General features: G+C 28.2%; 1 long non-coding RNA gene across 1 annotated transcript in view; it reads left to right on the forward strand.

Annotated features, from left to right (window-relative positions):
* Nucleotides 1-19,800, forward strand: part of LOC129965508 (uncharacterized) — a 29,160-nt gene extending 9,360 nt beyond the window's left edge. Inside the window, exons 2-3 of the long non-coding RNA XR_008784222.1 lie at nt 4,944-5,013; nt 19,664-19,800. This is a non-coding gene — a long non-coding RNA (uncharacterized LOC129965508). The remainder of the gene's footprint in view (nt 1-4,943; nt 5,014-19,663) is intronic.
* Nucleotides 19,801-20,974: the final 1,174 nt, after the last annotated feature.

Raw genomic sequence — 20,974 nt, forward strand, 5'->3', positions numbered from 1 at the left:
TTTTGCAAATATACGGCCAAAACTATCCTAATCATAAACTCTCCTTTTCCTTCCAAACGACTCTGCATACCCACAATAGCTGTTAAATGCCAAAATATGAATACTACGGAAAAAAATGTCCGATTTTATGAATACAGCAATCAAACTCCGAATTTCTAACCAAAGAGAACGTTTGGTAGCATTTTTAAAAAATTATGATTTTTGATTTAAGCACTGCTCAAAAGATATAATATCAGCCAATTTTCAAATGACCTGCAAAATTCTTTATGGAAGGAATATTTAATTTGTTATTTTATAATTGAAACTGTTTCAAGAGCTGGTATGGAGGAGATTGAGCTTCAAAAAATAATTAATACTATTTTAAACACAGTTTTCTGAAACAATAAGCATTTTAATTCACTTATTTTTTAATTTATTATTTTTGCATTAAATATAAATAGAAAATTTTTGCATAATATTTTGCTTTAAAGTAAATAATTTTTGCCACAATGCTAAAGGTTGTAATTTAAAAAAAATTGGCATTTATAAATTATTTTCAAAGGTTAAGTTATTCTTGTTTTTGTTATACTCAAACGATTTCAGAAATGAAAAAAATTATAAGCTTGGAGTTTAATTTTGTATAATTACAAGATACAGTGCATGCATTCCATTTTTTACATCTTTTTTTTTTTTTTTTTAACTGCTAACGTCCAGGCAGAAAATGGTTCAAATAGGGTCACGGCTAGACTTTTGATTCAAGGTCATAAAAGTCCTTTTTGCGTAGTGTTCTAAAACACGCTTTAAATTTGAAACCAATACATCAAGAGAAACTTATAATTTATACTTTCTCGAAACGCGAACCCACCGAGAAAATATTCGACGTTGTACGTCTAAAAATAAGGAGCAGATTTCCCCCTTTTCAATTCATAAACATTGAGGCTTTGGCGTCAGACGAAATAACTGTTGCGGACATATTCGAATGTTGACCTCCAACTTGTAAACAAAGCAATTCCAGCCACCTGCCTGCTATCTGACTCCCTGGAAAATTCCACCCCTCTCCAGATCCTGCTGGGTGTTCCTGTACAATGTTCTAAGGGGAGAAGCAAAAAAAAAAAAAAAAAAAAAAACTTGCAACTTATACTTTTTGGTGACACATTGATTGGTCAAATGACAGACTTCCAAAAAAGGAAACATCCTTTTGCGTTTACCGTATCTTGTGTAGTGGAATCTGATCTGGGTAGATCGTTTCTTGCTCGATGCGACTTCGGAAAATAAATCCAGAGATAATTTATGTAATTTCGGAAAAGAACTTAAAACAAAGAACGGACGATATGAAGCACCGTTGCAATGAAAAAAAAAACGAAATTAAAGAAAAATTAATTAATAATTTTGACGTTGTGGAAAAGAGATTAATTGCTTTAGAAAAAAGATTTAATAAGGATCAAGCGTTGTTTGGGAGGTATAATGCAGTTCTGCAAGAACAGATTTACGAAGGCATAATTCAGATGTGTCATGACGAATGTTTTTACTGGATATGTAATGCCGGTTTTCAGGGAAACTTCTTCCAGTATAAATACTAGAATGCCATATGATGCCAGCAGTAAGCAAAGTAATAATATTAGTCTAAATGAAGGCCTTCTTTCAGGAGAAAATTTAAATCCTAACCTTATTGATGTTATATTAAAATTTAGAGAACATAAAATTGGATTTTGTGGAGGTTGCTCGGGCTTTTTTACAAATAGAAGTTGCGGAATTGGATAGGAACTATTTTTATGTTTCTTGTATTATAAAAACTGTGATAGATCTCAACCAGTAACAATGTATCATTTTAATAGACGTTGTTTTGGTGTAACTTGCTCACCTTTCGTTTTGGCTGCAACTATTAAAACACATATCAAAGAATACAAAGATAAATATCCCCTTGCATATGAAATATAAATATAATTATTTACTCTTGGAAATTTTTATGAACCCCCTGGTTCATCCAGTGGCAAGATGTTAAGAATTCAGTTAACCACGTGGTCTTCTTGGGCGGAGCTAGCTGCCAATCATGTAAATATCACGTAGTCTCACTGTTGATGTTAAGCTTTAATTTTTTTTTTTTTTTTTTTTTAACAGAAGCGAGCTTTACTTGTGTGTGATCTCGGCTCTTTCTCCCGAGAAATTTTACGTGTAGTTCTCTAGGCCTACTACAGTATGGCGACCACATGTGCCTTTTGTTGTTGATGTTAACCAATGAACCACATAAAAGACAATCTGTGTCTTCAAGTCGCTTCAGTTATTTACTAAGATTTCTATCCAGTTTTGTTTTGACTGAGTTATTAGTATGCCCGCCATAACAAATCTCAATGACTCAAGTATTTTTCTAGTTCCATCACTATTTGAACTTCATACTTAATGCTTAAAAGCGTGTAATCTCGCTCACCGTATATAATTTCGTTATGTTATCAGCAACAAGGACATCCATAAGCATCTTCGACTGATACGCAAGTTCTAACGAAATTCTATTTTAACTTTTTAGGATTGAAATTTGTAATTGAATTTTTCACTTCGGTAATGATGTGTTGAAATTTTCTGGAGTTTTTTATTCTGGATGAAAATATACCATTTTAAAATTATTAAATTGGTTATCAGCTAATTAATTAAGTTGAACTGAATTTCGAATTTTGGATGAATTGCCAACATTCCATAATTTTATTAATAACTAGCCGCCTTTGGCGATCAGCCGGTTCGCCAGTATTACCGCTCGCTACAATTTTCAATGAAATATTTCAAATAATTTGTCTCTTAATATCTTCCTCTCAAACAAAACATTTTTAATCTTCAAATTTTGATAGTTATACCAAACTTATACTGTTGTTTAGATCGTTTCGTTCAATTTACTATATATATTTTCCTAATTTGTTGTCATTTCCGGTAAAACTTCAACTTTAATTTAAAGTGGAAACGATGAAATTGCAATTAATGTAAAGATATTTTTTAATGAAACCAAGCGTTTTATTTTATTTATCATCTTTATTGTTATTTATTATTATTATTATTATTATTGAATATGAGTACTGCAAACAGAATCGTTTGGTATTTAAGTCTTATGTGAACTACAAAATATTTTTCATAATTTATGTAATATCTCAAAGAATAATTCAACAAAAAATTTCTCAGATTCAGCATAAAATTCAGTTTTTAGTTTTGCTTTCAAAAGGACTGAAATGAAATCAATAATAATATTTTGTTTCGGCCTTTAAATATATTTACAAAAATTATGAAGTCTAAATTTAATGCAGTAAGGTATCATATTCTGAGAAATATTCTGGACACACCAAATTTGAAATAAATGAATGAATGTTTCTATTTTCCACGATCAACTGATTTATGAAACTTTAAATGTTAAAACTTTAGAAAAACTCAACATTTTCATAACGTTAGGTCAATTAATCTTGAGAAACCTGCGCACTGATTGGCGTATTTTCTTTGAAGCGGTCGATGGAAAATCTAAAATTATCTTTTTTATTGAATAGGCATATTCAAATTTTCATAAATCAGTCAGTTTAAGTGATTGATTTAGTTGATTGGAAATTAACTCTTTTTATTTAAAATATTAGTGTTTGAAGAACAATTTGTTAAACGTGATTTCCACAGCAGAAGCTTTATGTAAAATCAAATTCGTTATTTATTAGCATTTATTGAATCAATTTACATAAAATATAATCATTTTCCATTTAGACCATTTTAGCAGATCTGTGTCTATTACTAAAGGTTTACAAATTAGCTGTGTGGCCCAGATTTGAATCATATCCTGTTCATATTAAACAAAACTTGTCTTAAAATAAAACTGATTTATTGGATTAATAATATAGAGAGTGTAAAAGATCATAAAATAATTTTTCTTAAATTTATTTTTTAGAAAAAATAATATTTTATATTTGTTTCATTTCCTACAAACACGTGCTGAAAATTATATTTTTGCAGATTTCATTTCCAAAAAGATTTATTTTTAATCGGAGCTTTAATCAATGTGATGGCAACACTTTGAAAAAAGCTAATTTTCCCTCATGAATGCGAAACGTGCTCTTGCAGCTTAAATTTTATTTTTATTTTGTACGAAAAAATTGTTGAAAAATATAGTTAAAATATTTATTTAAAAATTCATTAAAAATAGAAACTTAATTTTAAGATTAAAATATTGGTATCATTTAAAAGATAAATTTTTGATCTTTAACTTGATGTAAAAATCTTTTTTGTACGGTAATATTTTCGGAAGTTATAGCTGAAACACGCCAAAATTTCGCTTAATTTTTAAATAAATAAAATTCTAATTAAAAATTTCAAAAAAATAACCCCCAGGTGCACATTCCCGGCCACCAAGGTATACACGTGCCAAATTTGGTAGCTGTCGGTTGAATGGTCTGGCCTGTAGAGCGCCAACACACACACACACACACACACACACACACACACACACACACACACACACACACACACACACACACACACACACACACACACACACACACACACATTGAGCTTTATTATAAGTATAGATAAATGATGAAATACGTTAGACTGAAAAGTTTTTTTATTAGAAAATTTTTTTGGAGACAAACTATTATAAGTATATAAAAAAAAAAAAAAAAAAACTGAGTATCTTTTATTAAAAATCTAGATGCCCAAACAAAATAGCTGAAATGGCGGTAACTAGTTAGAAATGATATAGGGCAATTAAAATTTTAATGACATTATTATAAATATTTTACTGAGTGTTTAGGAATTAGGATATTCATTGTAAAATAATTTCTTTATATTTTAGTTTGAAAACATTTGCGATTTTATTTCGATTCCCCTATTTTTGATTAAAAATGTTTTATTTGTTAGTACACAAGTAAAAGCGATTAAAAGTAGTTCATTTGGATTGCATTTTATCGTAATTGAAGTTAATAAATGCTACAGTGTAATTTATTTTTCAGATTGGATGGAAGACAATAGAAGGAAGAATTTCTTTAACGTTGGTTTTACATTTCCATAAAAGCACAACGGGTGAGCATTGTTCTAGTTTTCTTATTAAAAAGACTATTGGCTATTGTACATGTTCACTGGAATGATTTAATTAGTTGTTTGCGAGAGAGGTTTTAAAATGCAAATAATGGTATATTTTCACTAAACTGAATCGGATATTATTTTTCTGTCCGTGATTTAAAATTTCGATTTCTCAAAATATTCATTATTGGAGCTTCGTGACTAGGTTTGAAACTCCATTCCATCAAAGAGCTGTCGTGTAAGTAAGTCTGGTCTATATTCACATAAACGGAATCAAATGCCATACCACTGAAGTGACGCGGAAGTTTGGAGAAACGAGTGCATTCTCAGATGCCTTTCTAGTCATTTGACCACGGTTTGAATTTGAATTTACGAGGTCCATCTCAGAATGATCAAATTCATTTAAAACGAGACGTAAATATCTGTTAAACCCAACTAGATCTCTTTATTCATCCTATGCATGGTATTTGTTAAATGCGTAAAATATGGTCGTAGACTCCATGTACTACTACCATTGATAAGATGTGGGAAGTGGTAATATAAGATTATTTGACCGCAATTTCCGATAAAGCATTTAATAATTATGTTGCACAAAAGTAGCATTTAAAATTTGTGAATGTACCAAAACGAGATTCAGGGATTTTTTGTATCTTGACTACAATTTTGTACCTCTAATTAAAAAGCCAGTTTTGTATCTTGTCATAAATTCAATTTAGTTGGTTTTAATTTTTTTTTCTTATTTCCGAATCGCATTTCTTACAGAAAGAAAAAAAAATGTTAAAAACTGAGTTAGAAAAAAAATAAAAAGTAGGGTGCGATGCATTACCCTTTATAATTTCTTTGGACTTCTCTTGCAAAATGTTCTAATTGCCTTTTCGGTAGTTTACATACAATTTCACAAATTGTATATCAATATGTGACTGCTTACAATTAATAATTTGATTTTAGAAACAGTTTGGAGTATTAATGCTTGAATTTTAATTGAAATAATTATCTTGTTACAGCAAATGCTTTAATGAATTGTGTATTTTAATTCTGATATTTTTTATTTGGTTTTTGCAACTGATTCGTGTTAATAGAAAGCATCAAGCGATCACTAATTCTTAATAATCTGTAATATTTATCCTAAACATGTGAAGCATATTAGACGAATTTTCGTTTTTAATAATCGTTCTGAGAACATCAAATATAAAATATATCAAATAATCAAATAGATTAAATCTGGGAAAACAGTCACCTTTACGATAAATAGTGTTTTTTATGTATTTCTAGTTTCATAAACTTCCTTGGGAGAATTGCATTTGTAAATTTTTTTCTTATCTGTGGAGTTTTTTTCTTGCATATAATTGAATAATAACACATATCAAAAGCCATTTCTCATAATTATTGTAAAATCGCTTCTAAAGTTTTTAAGAATAAGTGCAAATTTGCTCTCTTGCTCTCAATTGTGATCGTATACTTTTTAATAATGAAAAATTGAGGGGGGAGGGTGAGAACAAACGAACATTTTTAGCACCTTAAGGTATTTCTTCTAGCTTTCTGTTTTCAGGTATTGTTTTTAAAATAACTAACCAATAATCAAGTTGAAATCATTATATATCATAATTGTTAAAGATGAATTGTAATAAAGTTAAGTAACCTTTAATGGTTAATATTTTTTTAGATATTTAGGTAAGTATCCTTGTTTTTATTATCTTTATAAATCACTTTGAAACATCTGTGCATTTTGAAGGCCCAATTCGTGATGGCTCATTATAAAAATATTTAGCAAACATGAATGTTCGTTCATTTTCGAAAAATAATTTTAACTCTCATCTTATAACGGGTAGCGGATCTTGACTGTAATATTAGAGCAACAAATTTTAAACTACAAATCCTTAGCGTCAAAACTTGCATCTGTACAGTTAAACTTTTTAAAAATACAATTTCCTTTTGGAAAATTATTTGGAACATTTAAAAAAAATATCCATTTTCATGAGTTTTCACTTCTTGGCATTTTTAAATAAAGATTTTTTTTTAAAAAATCTTCCTTTAGTATACGAAATGAAAAATATTAAATTATCAGTGTTAAATATATTATTAGGTGTAAGAGGGGGAAAAAAAGAAATATTTTATAGTTGCTCTTGTAAAACATCAGGAGTTTATTAACTTTCTTTTACGTCTTTCACATGGGGTTTTCGTTTAAAGCGTGTTGACAAAATGCATGTTCCTGGGCTTCGTGCAACCCAACGTTTCGATTGGCATCCATATGCTTTCTTTTAAGTGAACGAAGTTACTTTTCCTGCTCCCTTTCCAATCCTTTTTTTTATCTGATAATTTTTATATTTCCCGGCGATAATTTATTTGAGCGTAAGCTTAACAAAAATTTTAATAACATATTATTCAAAACATTTCATAATTATTTATGGCCCTTTGATTAATGTTTTCAAATTCTGAAATTTTGTAAAATATTCTTTATTAAATCTTAATAAAAGCAAATTCAGTAATTCAGTATAACGTGGGAGGATGTTTTCCGTGTAACTGGAGACCATGATTCGAGACATGCAATGTCGGACAGAGTTATTTAATCTTAAACGAGTTTCAAATTTGTAATTGCGTAAATTGTTAATAAAATGTTTTTTTATTTGTGTAAATAAAAACAGCGAAGATGACAAGAGATAAATATTTTACACTGCATAAAATATAAGGGAAAGTGCTAAATTTGTTTTGCGCAGGATTAACTTAACGTTGAAAATTTATTTTACGCGTAATGAACGTTTGCTTATCTCTTTGTAATTGAATTGGTGGCTCTCAAATTTATTAATCGAACTTTCAGGTTACCAGAGAGTAGGAAATTCCAATATAAAAGAATTTAATTCGGTATTACTCATAAACTATTGGTATTTTATATCACAGCTTGTCTAAAAGTAATGAGTTAGATTCTAAATTTTAAACATTTTTAGTCATTGTCTGAATCCATGCATTAATATAAATAGCCCTAGTGTTGCTTTAAAACGGGACGTTAATATAACTAAAAAAACCATGTCTTAATATAATTATAAAAGTATCGGATTAAATACAATAAATAATAAAATCCAATAATAAAACTATTGGATTATTGGAAAAAACTAAGTAGTTGCTATTAAATATTATGTTACTTACTTTTAAAAATTAGTAGTTGCTAAAAAATTAGTAGTTGCTATTAAATATTATGTTACTTTTAACTTGAACATATATTTATTTATATTTTATTAAAATGTTGAAATTTTAATAATGATTGAATAGCAGAAGTTTTAAATGTCTTATTTGATATATAACTAAAGCATTTAAATGCATTAATTTTTTTTATTTGAAAATATTTTTATGATGCAGTTATTTATGTAGTACAAAATTTAAAGATTGAAAAAAACGTAGCATTGTAAACTAACATTAAAACTGGTCATGGCTATACGAAAACAACAATTTTTTTTTTTTTCTTTTGCGCTTCTTATGAGAATTCTGCTATTTACTTTCTCATGTACAATGTAACTCATTGATTTTATTAGAAACTTAAATTTAAAAAAATATCAACTAAACACTCTATTCTAACAATTTTTATAAATTCTAAATGCTCGTATATATATATATATGTACATTTTTTATTTTTGCAAGTTGCTTGTGAATTATGTTGTCGATATCTAGACTCGAAAGTTTGCAAATTTGTGCCATCGGTATATTCTAAAATGCTGTACAATATTTTTAATCAATTCTGAAATAACATATGAGAATCTTGAATCTATCGATTTTTTTTTATCTAATACGATTGTTTTGGAAGTCTTAAGATATTTCAATGCTTTTTTTAGGAATATATATGCGTATGCTTTTTATTTCATTTTAGCACATTTATAAAATTATTTTTTTCATTGTTAAATTCAAACTTAAAAATATTTAACCTCTTGAAATGCGCTGGTTACCCTATGAATCTCGGAATGCAATAGCGGTAACTGTTAAAACGTCGCGAAACTTGATTTTTATCCTTTTAGCTTCATATTCCTAGAATCGAAGATGCGCCACATATTTCCTCAATGGTCATGGTTCAGACTCTTCGACAGTTTAGAAAACCAAATTTAAGGTTCACCCTTTAATCTCTCAAAATCAAAGCAGTTAAGGTTTAGAATTCTACTGTGCCATATCTATTTATCATACTGTTTATATTTGCAAGAATATCAACCATATTCGTTACATTCAAATAGAATGAGTAATTGTGATTTAAATTTTGAAACGACCTATTTTTAGATTGTAATTTTTGGAAAAATTTATTTTGCTTCAATATTGCTTTTAAAAAAACTTAGTTAAAAGATTATTAATTTAAACACTATATGTATTTTTTCCCCATCTAAACGATTTAAAAGAAAATGAACGTACAAGTTATTGTTATTGACTATGAATCACCTGTATTTAATATGGAATGTATTTGTTAAAAACGATCGATTTAAAATTAAAGTTAAATATGACGTTAACTGCGCCATTTGTAAGATATCAGACCAAACGAATTTGCCTTCAAAATGCAAAGGTTTTGAATTCTGAATTTTGTAATTATAGATTTGTATGTTTTTATAATGAAATTATATTTATAAATATACATTTATGCACTCGTGAATGTTTTAATGAAATTACTTAACTGTGCATGTTCAATGTTGAGAGAGTTCCACCCCTCTGATCAACGTCTGGATTCGACTTCTATCTCCGCCCCATCGCTATCGTTCTTCGAGCGTTTCGAGGGATTCGCCCACCACGACATTCCTTGTGACTGGGAACGAATCCTACAATGCTCGGCAGACCACAGTTTTTGTTCTTGCATCTCCGCTCAGCAAATGGAATGTGATGAATATTCATTGCCTACATTTGCAGGGAATTGAACGGTATAGATTTTCCCACCTACAGTCTTGGTCAAGAGTGGTGAAACATACAAGATGGGAGGGAGGTTAATTCAGAGGCGGCGGCAGAAGATGGTCGACGGTGGGGGGGGGGGGGGGCAAGATAAATCTGACAAGAGGGCAAGCCCATTTTCTCTTATTTGGCTTCAAAATAACTCATTATAGTTCAATTTAGTTAAAGGAAATTAAATATTATTTGGCTTCTTTTTAAATTCGGATACTCGGATTCTTTTCTGCAGAAAATCTGCGGACCTGACATCATTGTCCACCAGCCAAAAATTATCGGCAATACCAAACGTCCAACCAAAAATTATCGATGAATTATTCTAAAGACGGATATTTTGTTGAATAAAAATATTTCGAGTTATTTTCTTTCAAAGGTTATATTTTAGATGTTAACCCTCATCATTCGGATGCTTATCCCTTATTTTCGCAGGTTATAATTCAGTCAGTATTTTACTGCATCCCGCTATTTTTTTTTTATCTTCATGTGCTTATCTTTTTCACTATTACAGATTTGAGTCGTATCATATAATTAATCGGGTGCCGTATAACAGTTCAATTCTTCAAAAAATTGAATTTGCTTGCAAACACAGCATTTAAAATAGCGATTTTAAAAATTCGGCAGCAAAAAGGTCAAAGAACGTCAAAAAGGTCAAAGATCAAAAGAACGAATTTTTATTATGAAGAAATAATAAACTACAAACAAATGTAATTGTAAAAATTATTTTATAAGACTTGTAAAACTGAATATGCCATAACCAATTAATAATTAAAATTCCATATACTGTAAATAATTATTCTCAACTTTATTTTATGATTTTAGGGATTTAGTGTCAACAAACTTTATAGCCCTAATATTTTATAGTTCATAGAATTTGTTCTTTTGACGAATTTATTTACAGTGAAGTATATATTTTTAATAGATCTACCTGCATTCTGCGTCCCCCCAGCTTCCCTGAAACTTAGCAGTTCTAATCATTTGCCTAATTGGAAATTCGAATACACGAAAAGGTATAGTACCAGAGCTTTAGAAAATTTATGACTTAGTAGCGGAAGCTCTACTTCATTCATTTGTTATAAATAGTACATATCAGATTGCACCATATTTAAAAGAGCCTTCAACGTATTGGATAATTGTGGCTTTAATTATTTCAAAATTAATATTAAAGAACAAATTTTTGAATTATAAACCGGCAGTTGTTAATATCATTGATAAAAATGTCTTTCCTCCTTCAGTACGCAAGTCTTACTAGTGTACGAATGTGAATCACTTAATTGAGCCTCTATGTAGTTAAAACACAATATTTGCCAGAAGAGGTCGGTAAACATTAAGCATATCAAATCGCATCATGCTTGTGTAAGAATGAAATGCTCACAAAAGTTTCTAACCCTGGATTAAACGCTTGTAGCACCTCTTTTTCCCCATGTGCAGAGAGCTCCCCCTTGTGGCGTCTTACAGAAGACAAGCAGTTGAACGGCAGACCTGCATCCTGAGGTCGACTTTTTCAACCCTTGCGCTAACGCCGAATGCTTTCGGTTGAAAACGGCGGAATTCCTCCACCATACTGTTTTCTTTAACCTAATTATCTATGTGTGTTTGTAAATTTTGTAGTGTAGCTGTGTTTGTGTAGATTAAAAATATTATATTTAAAACCGGGCAGTTTATTAGAAAAATTCAACACACTCACTATACACTTGATTATAAAATGGATTCAGATGTGGTTTTCATAGGTTGTGGAAATGCTGTACCAGCAGATTTTCATTCTTTTAGAGGGAGTGAAGCGTTAAAATTTCACCATCTTGCCAAGACTGTAGTTCTTACATATGCTTTTTTAATGCTTGAATAAAATTTATAAATTTTAAACTTTATCAGAAACAGTCTTCAGAAATTTTTTTTGTAAAATGAAATTATGAAGCCAAGTGAAATTAAGAAAAAAATGCCTGAAAATTCAAATTTCATTTCCATTTGTACTTGAAATGTTGTGAATTTGATTGTCTTCCTTATTTCGAGTAGCAAAGTTTTTCAGTGATGAGAAAAAATGAATTAAAGCTTTTTCAGTAAAAAAAAAACTTTTTTAAAAAAAGTTTGAAGTTACGAATAAATAGGAATGTTATTGCGTTTCTTAATCTGTCTCAGAACTAGCATTAGTTAAGCACTGGTTTTTACTTGTAAAATTTGGAATTATTGCCTTTAAATAATACATCCTAATCGATACGATGCTCAGTTAGGGATAGCAACGACTCATCGCGATCGAATGAAACGAATAACCTTTAAAAGAAATTGATCTTAGCGCATTGGGCTGGTCAGTACTGGAATTTCAATAACAAAGCTGCTATAATGAGTGTATCAACAAAATATTGTAGCCAACAGCCAGATAGGTTGAAATATTTTATAGTAAATATTATAATCATTTGTAAAGAATTATTGGGAAGTCTGAATTAAAATGAACCACATCATTCGGTTTGAAATAAAGCATTGAAATTTTTCGGAAATTCATTTCATTCAGGTATCTGCGCTTGATATAATATGTACAGTTATTTCGTAGGAATTTGATACTTGAAGTTGTTTCCTCGTTGCATCTAAAATCCATAATTGAGCCACATCGTGCAGTTTGAAATTAATAGAATACGAATAATGGATGCCAACTATTTTATTCATTTTTTAAATATTCATCTCAAATCAGTTTTGAATAAAGACTTGAAGATTTTTAAGTTACAGAGCAAAAAATGTGATTATAAAGTATCATTTTTTACGTTTGCCATTTATAAGACGTTTCATAAGAATTCCGATTCATTTGTTGCCCTTCTAACAATGTATTTCGTATTGACGATTCAAAGCTTCATTTATACGTTTTCCTTTTTATAAATTTTCAGCTGTAATCTTACTTCTCCTCGTCTGCTAAAGTAGAAATCTTTAATTAAATAATCGTAGACCAAATTGTCTAGTACTAATGTAAAAGATACTAAAGAAAAAATATAAAATTACACCACTTTTCTTCTAAAGACACTGCAGAATCTACTGAAAACTCATTTTGTCTATCAGAACTCCAAGTAAAAAAAAAAAAAAATTAATGAATTTATTCGATTTATTCTAATCAATTTTACTTCTAAAAAAGGTATTAATATAAACATCATATTATTAATACTTAATCAGAATGTCAGACGAGTAAGTTTTTAAGTTTAAGAACAGTATAATTAATAAGCAAGATAAGCAATTCAGGTATGAACTTTCACTTTTATTAGCTGAATTATTTAATTTTAAAACCTGTTTTCAATGACAACTTGTAACATACTAGTACTATCTTAAAAATTCATTATAAGATATTAATAGGATCTTTATAGATCGAAATATATTAGTAGTTAGTCTTTGTATTATGAAAATTAATTGCTGAATAATCAAATTAAATGTTTTAGTTTATATCAATCCGTTGAAAGATGTACAGTATTTTATTGAAATTAGAAAACTGGTTGTCTTTCTGAAATTTAGAACTTGGTAAAAAAAAAACAAAAAAAACTTTGTTTATTGTTTAGTTAACGATTTGTTTGTAATTTTAAATGATTTAATTTGAAGAAATGTTTCTGGAAATAGCACAGAAATGAAATAACTAATCTCTCTCTCAGGCAACAATGCTAAGCTTTTCAAGCAATAATGTTATAATAATAAATAAAAAAATGATAAATAAATAAATATTATTAAGTATTAAAAAGGTTTAAATATGCTTCAAAATTTAATATATGTAAGACCATCACTGGTCATTCATTGAACTAATCAAAATTATATAACAGTTAAATTATTAATGAGAATGTACAATATTTTTGATCATTCATACTTATTATTAGGTGATGATATATCTAATATACAATGTTTATGTTAATGTAATTTTAATATTAGTGTCTTGTAAAAAATTTTAATAAGATTATGAAAGCACTCAGTTCAAATAAAATGTATTAAATGAGATCTTATAGCAGGAATATTAATCGTTAACATCCAATTTAATGTAACGTGTAGATTTTTTAAAGTAAATTTTTCTAAATTCTGTAAATTAGAAATGAACTAAATTTAAGATGACGGTGTGAAGAAAAATTAAATTACGAAGAATTTTGAAAACTTTTTCAGAAAAATTATTGAAAAATCATTTAAAATTCTTTTAAAAAATATATGTAGGATTTTTTTAATAGGGTGAAATATTGAAAAATAAAGAAGTTTTAAGTTCCTTGCATTATTTAAAAAAATATAAATTTTTTGAAGTGGCTATGCATTCACTTCTCAATCTAACGAATAGTCAAATAGGTGCCAGCTGACAAGTTAGAAATATATATATATTGACTTTGAAAGTATTCCACTATTTTCACTTTTTTCAGTTAAACAGTAAAATACAATCAACATTATTAACCTTTCGATGTTGTGTTAAATATGATTTACATTTAGAATAACTGTTATCTACAACTAAATTTTTTCAAGCCTCGTGACATATTTTAGATGATATCATTAAATTGAGTCTTTAAAAAATCTTTAAAATTTTTGTCTATATTCTTATAAAAAAACTTGGTCTAAACTCCTAGTTTATAATAGTGGGCGTTTCTTATTTGTTTTATTTATGCAGAACCTGCTTATAAAACAAACTTTTGGGGCAGAACCTGCTTATTCGTAGTTATATTAGAGAAAATCGAATCAAATTCATGAAAACCATGAAGGAATGGTTTAATGAATGAATATGACAAAGTTTTAATCAAAATGCATTATTTGGATTCTTATATGTTCATGTGTTTTTAATTCTTTGATGGAGAGAACGGTTACTCCCTCTGATCTGAAGTTTGAGATTAAAACAAAATCTTACCTCGTTTCGGAAACTCTTGTATGCATTGCAATTTTGAATTAGTATTTTTGATAGCCTGCATAACTCCTGTTTCTTGTACCATCTCTTTGGGGTATAATAATTTTGACATGTTCATTGGATGGATACGTGAAATAATGTGTTGTGTAGAAGATAAAGTATATAAATTTTATTTATATATTTTAAAACTTTGTTTCCATTCTGATTAATTAATATTTTGTTCCTTTGGGCGCTTTAGTTGACAAGCTTAAAAAAATTTCGTTTTTCTTCCCTCGATAAAATCCTTCTGCGTTAGATTGAAATGTGAATTGTTTTGGATTTTATGTTTTCGCCTTCGTGAAAAATGTTTTCCTTTGGTGTATATTGTCAGACATCGAGATGATTTGTAAGGCCTTGTCACTTAATGATAATTTTTTTATTCCTTTGTTTAAATTGTGTGCACATTTTTCGAAATGATGTAGTTTCAAAGTTTAAACATGCATCCTTAATCACTTTTGTTTTTTGAAATTTTATTTTTGATTTAATTCATTTCTTGCGTTTACTTCAGTTCTTGTTTGCCATTGAACAGCTTGAGCTCGAAAGTAATGTTCCGTTCATTTACAATTCGATTTACTATTTAACAGAATGTTCTTGTAGTGATCTAGATTCTTTTTCCGTTTCAGAATATTTATCAAAGGGAACATTTTGTATTTCCCAAAATTATAGGGATAAAATTTCAAACATTTTATTTCAGAAGTATTGAAGTGTATGGCACTTGATTGGAATGGGTTATACTGATGTGAGGTTAAAACCCAAGATGAAAACGATTATGAGAAAGTATAATTCTTTCATAAGAACTTATTATATAATATCTTATTCCAGATAATATATTTTTATAGTTCAAAAACTATGACAATAACTTCTGTTCTAGCTTCTAAATTTTCTTTCAAAAATGTTTCGATTAGGTATTATGCAATCCGGAACTTTCAAAAGAATTTCTTATACAAGGTTCGTTTCTTATCTAAACTAATTTTTAATATGGATAGATAGGCGAATTTCTGAGATTATTCTCAAGAGTAATTTGATTATTCTGGAAATAGATTAATTGCGTAGTCTGCCATTTTTGTTATTCATCTTTCCAGATGTTATGCTGTGAAAAATAGATTAAGATGGTGTAAAAATAATTGTTACTCCCAATTTTTTTTTAAAAAAAAAGAGATACTATTTTTTTTTTGTGTGACATCTGCTGTTATCACCCACCTTCATTTTTAAGATAATTTTAAAGGTCGAATTCTACTTTTAAATTTGAAAGCATTAATGTGATGTCTTTTTTAAAATGTTATAATTACTCATGTTTAACTAGTTGAAAATCAGAATCGGTTTTATTTTTTAAAAACTGAAGCAACTCGCAGATAAATGTTTGCTAAATGATGTGCAAAATGATTGAAGAGTTATAAATATCAGTTATTATGCGCAATTAAATTTAACTGCAAAGAAAACCCCCCAAAATTGGTAACGTTAGATATTAAATTGCATGACTCGTCAATTTGAGTATATAAATAGTTAAAATGCGGTCATTCACTTTTTTTATAGCAAGTCCTTGAAACATCTTTTCCGTTTTTCGCGGATTTAAAGTAACGCCTTACACGCTGACTGATATACAGACCATACAGGCTTTGATGTGCGATTCGTTTTTGCACTTGCATGCATATGAGTGATGCCTTTATAATGTGATAAACGAAAAAAAAATTTAGATAGAATAATTAGATAGAAAAATTTAGATTAAAATAAATAAAAATTTAATAATTCTCAGCGGAGTATAAAGATATTTTTTACAGGCTGAATTAGACGCCGAAAGTGTTAAATGTATTTAAAACTAATTTAATGTTTCAGGAACTAAAAGAAGTTTCACATTGAGGGAGAGTTAAAATCTTAAAATTTTTAAGTACCTAGACATGTGCAAAATAAGATATTTGCTATTTCTGGACATTTTCGCTTTTGGCACTTCTTACATTTATCATCCTTAATGAATGAAATGATTAAAGCCACTAATATGTAATTTTTAATTTAAAAATATAATTTCTTAAAATTATTTTACCTAGGTATCTTATTTTTATTCATTTGAATTATTGTTAAAGGAAAGCACCATTTAGTGGAGTATTTTTGTATCCAGTAGAATGTCCATAAGTAATGCGTTTGGAAAATCTTATTTCAGTCTGTATTCAAACTTCTCATTGTCCCAGATTAGCTGAGACAATTCCGTTTTTCAATTCAATTCAATCTCTGCTTTTATTATTTTCCCTTGCATCTAGAGTTTTGCCCTAATGATATTAAAAAGATCTTACCGTTTTATAGTGGTAAGAAACCTGAATAACAGTAGAAAATTCGAAAATATAATTTTCAAGCATAGCACATGAACAGTTATAAAAACGTATTTTGACTAAGTGGAAAACTAAATAGATAACATGCTCGCCTGAAATCCGACAAAGGTTGAATGCATAGCAAAAACTCAAATAAAATGTATAGTTTTTCGATTTTATTGGGGAAATTCAGATCAAATCAATAATTTAGGTTCACTGAAGACTCTATCCATTCCAAACCAAAATTTCGCGATGTTTAAAAAAGAAAATTCTAAGAAAAGATGTTTTTCTGCTTTATTCCAAGAAACTTTTCTCAATTTGCTTGGAAGACTTGGGGGGGGGGGGAGGAACTTGTTTTTACCTCATTCATTTCATTTATAAACCGGTTAAAACAATATCGGATAATGAAATATTAAGGATTGCTCATTGATAACAAAAATAAGTATTGAACTTAATAGAAATAGACTAGTACATTATCGACAAGTCCTAGGTCCGAAATCTGATTTCTGATACATTTGGACATGGTGACCTTGGTCGTCAGGTTTAACATCCTCCTACCTTCAAATCGTTCTGCTTGGAGGGGAGAGTGATTTGCTCAGGTATCGTCCACGGCATCTGGCTACGGTGTAGAGTTACGAAATTTATTTCGAAATAGTCCTTGTGTTCTTATGTAGGATATAATATAAAGAATATAAGATGAGCAGCTATTTCTCATTCCATCAAGACAATTTAAAAAAATACTAAAAGTTCAATGATGAGTTGTAGCATTGTTTCCCTTGAATTCAAGCATAACTTTAAAAAGAAATAAAGACTCTTAAATGATCAGCACCGCTAAAGAATCATATTTACTCAAAAGGACTTGCGAGCCACCTTTATTTTTCTGCATTAGCTTAATCTAAAAATGAAGAATCTTAGCAAAAAGTAATACTGCAAAAAATATTGCGCATCTATATGTACTTTGAATTTTTATAACTTCTTTTTCAACCATAAAATATATTTTAATCAAATTGTAGGACAACAATTTCCTAACTACCGACCGATCGAAGTTGATTTCGCGATGCATGCTTTTCTTGAAACAGATAAAATATTTAAGAAAAGACTATTCTAAGCAAATCTTACAAATCTGCCAATGAATCTAAATATGTAACAGCAATTTCTTCCGATTTCTTCTTGATTTTAGTACAAAACTAAGGCATTTCCATATTTGAAAAAAAAATTGTGCATTTTAGTTTTTCATTAGTATGTTTTTAATTTAAACTTCCTTAAAAAAAATTCCGTCTGTTGATCGAACAAAGATAATTCTTCTGAATTACTTCTGTTCAATTTGTCGTGTTTTCACATCGCATTAACAGCGAAATCTTAAAAATATCAAGTGTCGATGGGTTAATCATGAAAATACTGTAACTGTTAGATAACATCAAACTCATTTCTTAATTAAAGAAACGGTTCTATTGTAAGTTTCGTCATATTTTCTCATGTATGTCTCAACCATTCATCAAATTTTTTTAAATATAATCCTGTATTCTTCTCGCATTATATTTTTTATAAACGAAAACTAGATGACAGTTGAAAGGACGTATTATTTCATTGTAGTTTTAACGATTCTTGTCTGTTCAAATTCCTTTTCTGGTTTACTCATCAAGCATAGTAATTTTTTCTTAAAATTTTAATGCTAAGATTAATTTCGATATAGAAATCATTTTTTTTTAACTTAGAATGTTTTTTCCTCATTTTTTAATTAATAAAATTTTAATGTCTAAAAATCTGGATGGGATTCAATGATTTATATTATTACAATGATTACTCAATGATAAATATTTAATGTGTGAATAATATACTTAAAGTATTCCTTTGTTAGTGATTTCATCTTAACGAAATTTTATAGACTGAAGCAGTTAGCTGATGTGAATTATAAGAATTATTTACATTCATTTCCATGAAAATATCTCATTGAACGTATAATTGAACGTATTCGTATATAATTTCAGAATACGTTCGAAATTTTGGGAAATATTATCATTATCAAGTTAACTAATGATAATCTTGGGCCATTTTTTTGTACTTCTATTTATTTTTGTATTTTAATTTGTGATCATTACAAAATGTGGCCTAACTTCCAACAATTTATTCAATTTAGAATGTTCATCTGTTTTGTCACATTTTTGCAGTGAGCTTCAGTATTTAATGCTAAACAAAGGCCTTTTTACTGTAATGGACTTTCTTCAAATTCATGTAATAGAATTGAAATTTTCTATGCTTATAAAATTTTCGACTGCCTTATTTTGAAATTGTGAGCGATTTTGTCCAGATTGATATAATGGAAATGTATAGAACATTAAATGTGGTACATTTAATGCTATTCATAAATAGATCTCTTCAGTAATTACAGTAATAGGAAATACAATTTTAAGTCACAGGAGACATCCTTAAATATAAGAATATAAAATTACGGAAATTAATAGTATGACAGAAATACGATTAGTAAGCTTAGATCAGATTTTATTTTTAGTTTAAAATATTGGTTTCGAATTTATTGCAAAAAAAATGTGTAATGTTGAAATTTTTTCTCTATGATCAGTTTCAGTTTTATGGATGATGGGAATAAATTAGCTCAAGCATGAAATCTAAATTGCTAAAGAAAACAAATGTTTGTTTGCAGCATTTCATTTATTTCATTTTAAAAGTGCAAGCAGGTATGTTATGACTTCATGAAATTTATTAAATATACTTACAGCACATTAAACAAGTTACTGATTGCTATTTATTATTCTATTATTAATTATAACTCAGTTAATAATAATTATAAATAATACTATGAATTTTTTAAATTAATAATTGAAATGAAGACATTTGTCTAATGAAATGAATGCCAGTTTGCTCATGAAATAGTAATAACTACGAAAGTTTACTTTTAAGAACTTTCAAAAGTGATTTTAGATATTAATATTTAAAATTAGTAATTGGCTATAAAAATGCTAAAGAAATTTCTAATCTATTTTTTAAAATTTTTTTAATTAAATGTTTTCTTGTATCTAATATTTTTCATTTAAATTTATTTCCTACTTAATGTATTTTGCACTATTAAATGTATATTGCACCATTTAAATGTATATTGCAAATGTATATTCCATAATTATTTATGATCTGACTTCTTGAAATGCAAACTTACAGTAACTTTATAAATTATCGAAGTGTTTGTATCGATGAATGATATAAATTATATGTGTATGTTATTTGCGAAGCTTTACGTTTATAGTTTCTGCAATATTTTATGTTCGTTAAATTAGAGAATGTTATATGGATTGAAATTAAGACATTATGAATGTTGTATGTATTATATTACTGATTATATAATCATGTGTAATTATTTTTCCTCGTAACACTGAGACTCCAAAAAATATTATTTGTAAAGGAAATTAAATTTACATTTTAGTTTTTTTGCACCAGTGCATTAAGCATTTCTGTGAAGTTTTCGAAACATTGTCTTGAAATAAAAATTGAAGATTTAAAAAAATCTGTAAAATGAACTTCATAAAAGCAAAAGTTAGTCGAAACTACTGGAATATTTTGATGTATTGTTTATTTATATCATATAATTACTTCGCAGAAAGGCTTGACATATGGTTTAATTTAAAATTTTCTCCCATTCAATTTTCTTTAAAAAAAAAAAATTTATGCTTGCAAACATTGTACTTTTGTCAGCTTTTTTGTCAGCATTTCTGATCAAAAATATGTTGAGTGTAAACAGTGGTGGTGAGTAAAATTAAATTATAATGCATGCTGTATTAAACTTAATTCCATTTATTTTTAAATGGACTGAAAATGCTCGGACATTTTCTTTTATTGCATTCAAACTATCATTCATATCATAATTATACAAATAAGAAAC

The sequence above is a fragment of the Argiope bruennichi genome, chromosome 4 (assembly GCF_947563725.1).
Source record: "Argiope bruennichi chromosome 4, qqArgBrue1.1, whole genome shotgun sequence".
NCBI classification, from domain to species: Eukaryota; Metazoa; Arthropoda; class Arachnida; order Araneae; family Araneidae; genus Argiope; species Argiope bruennichi.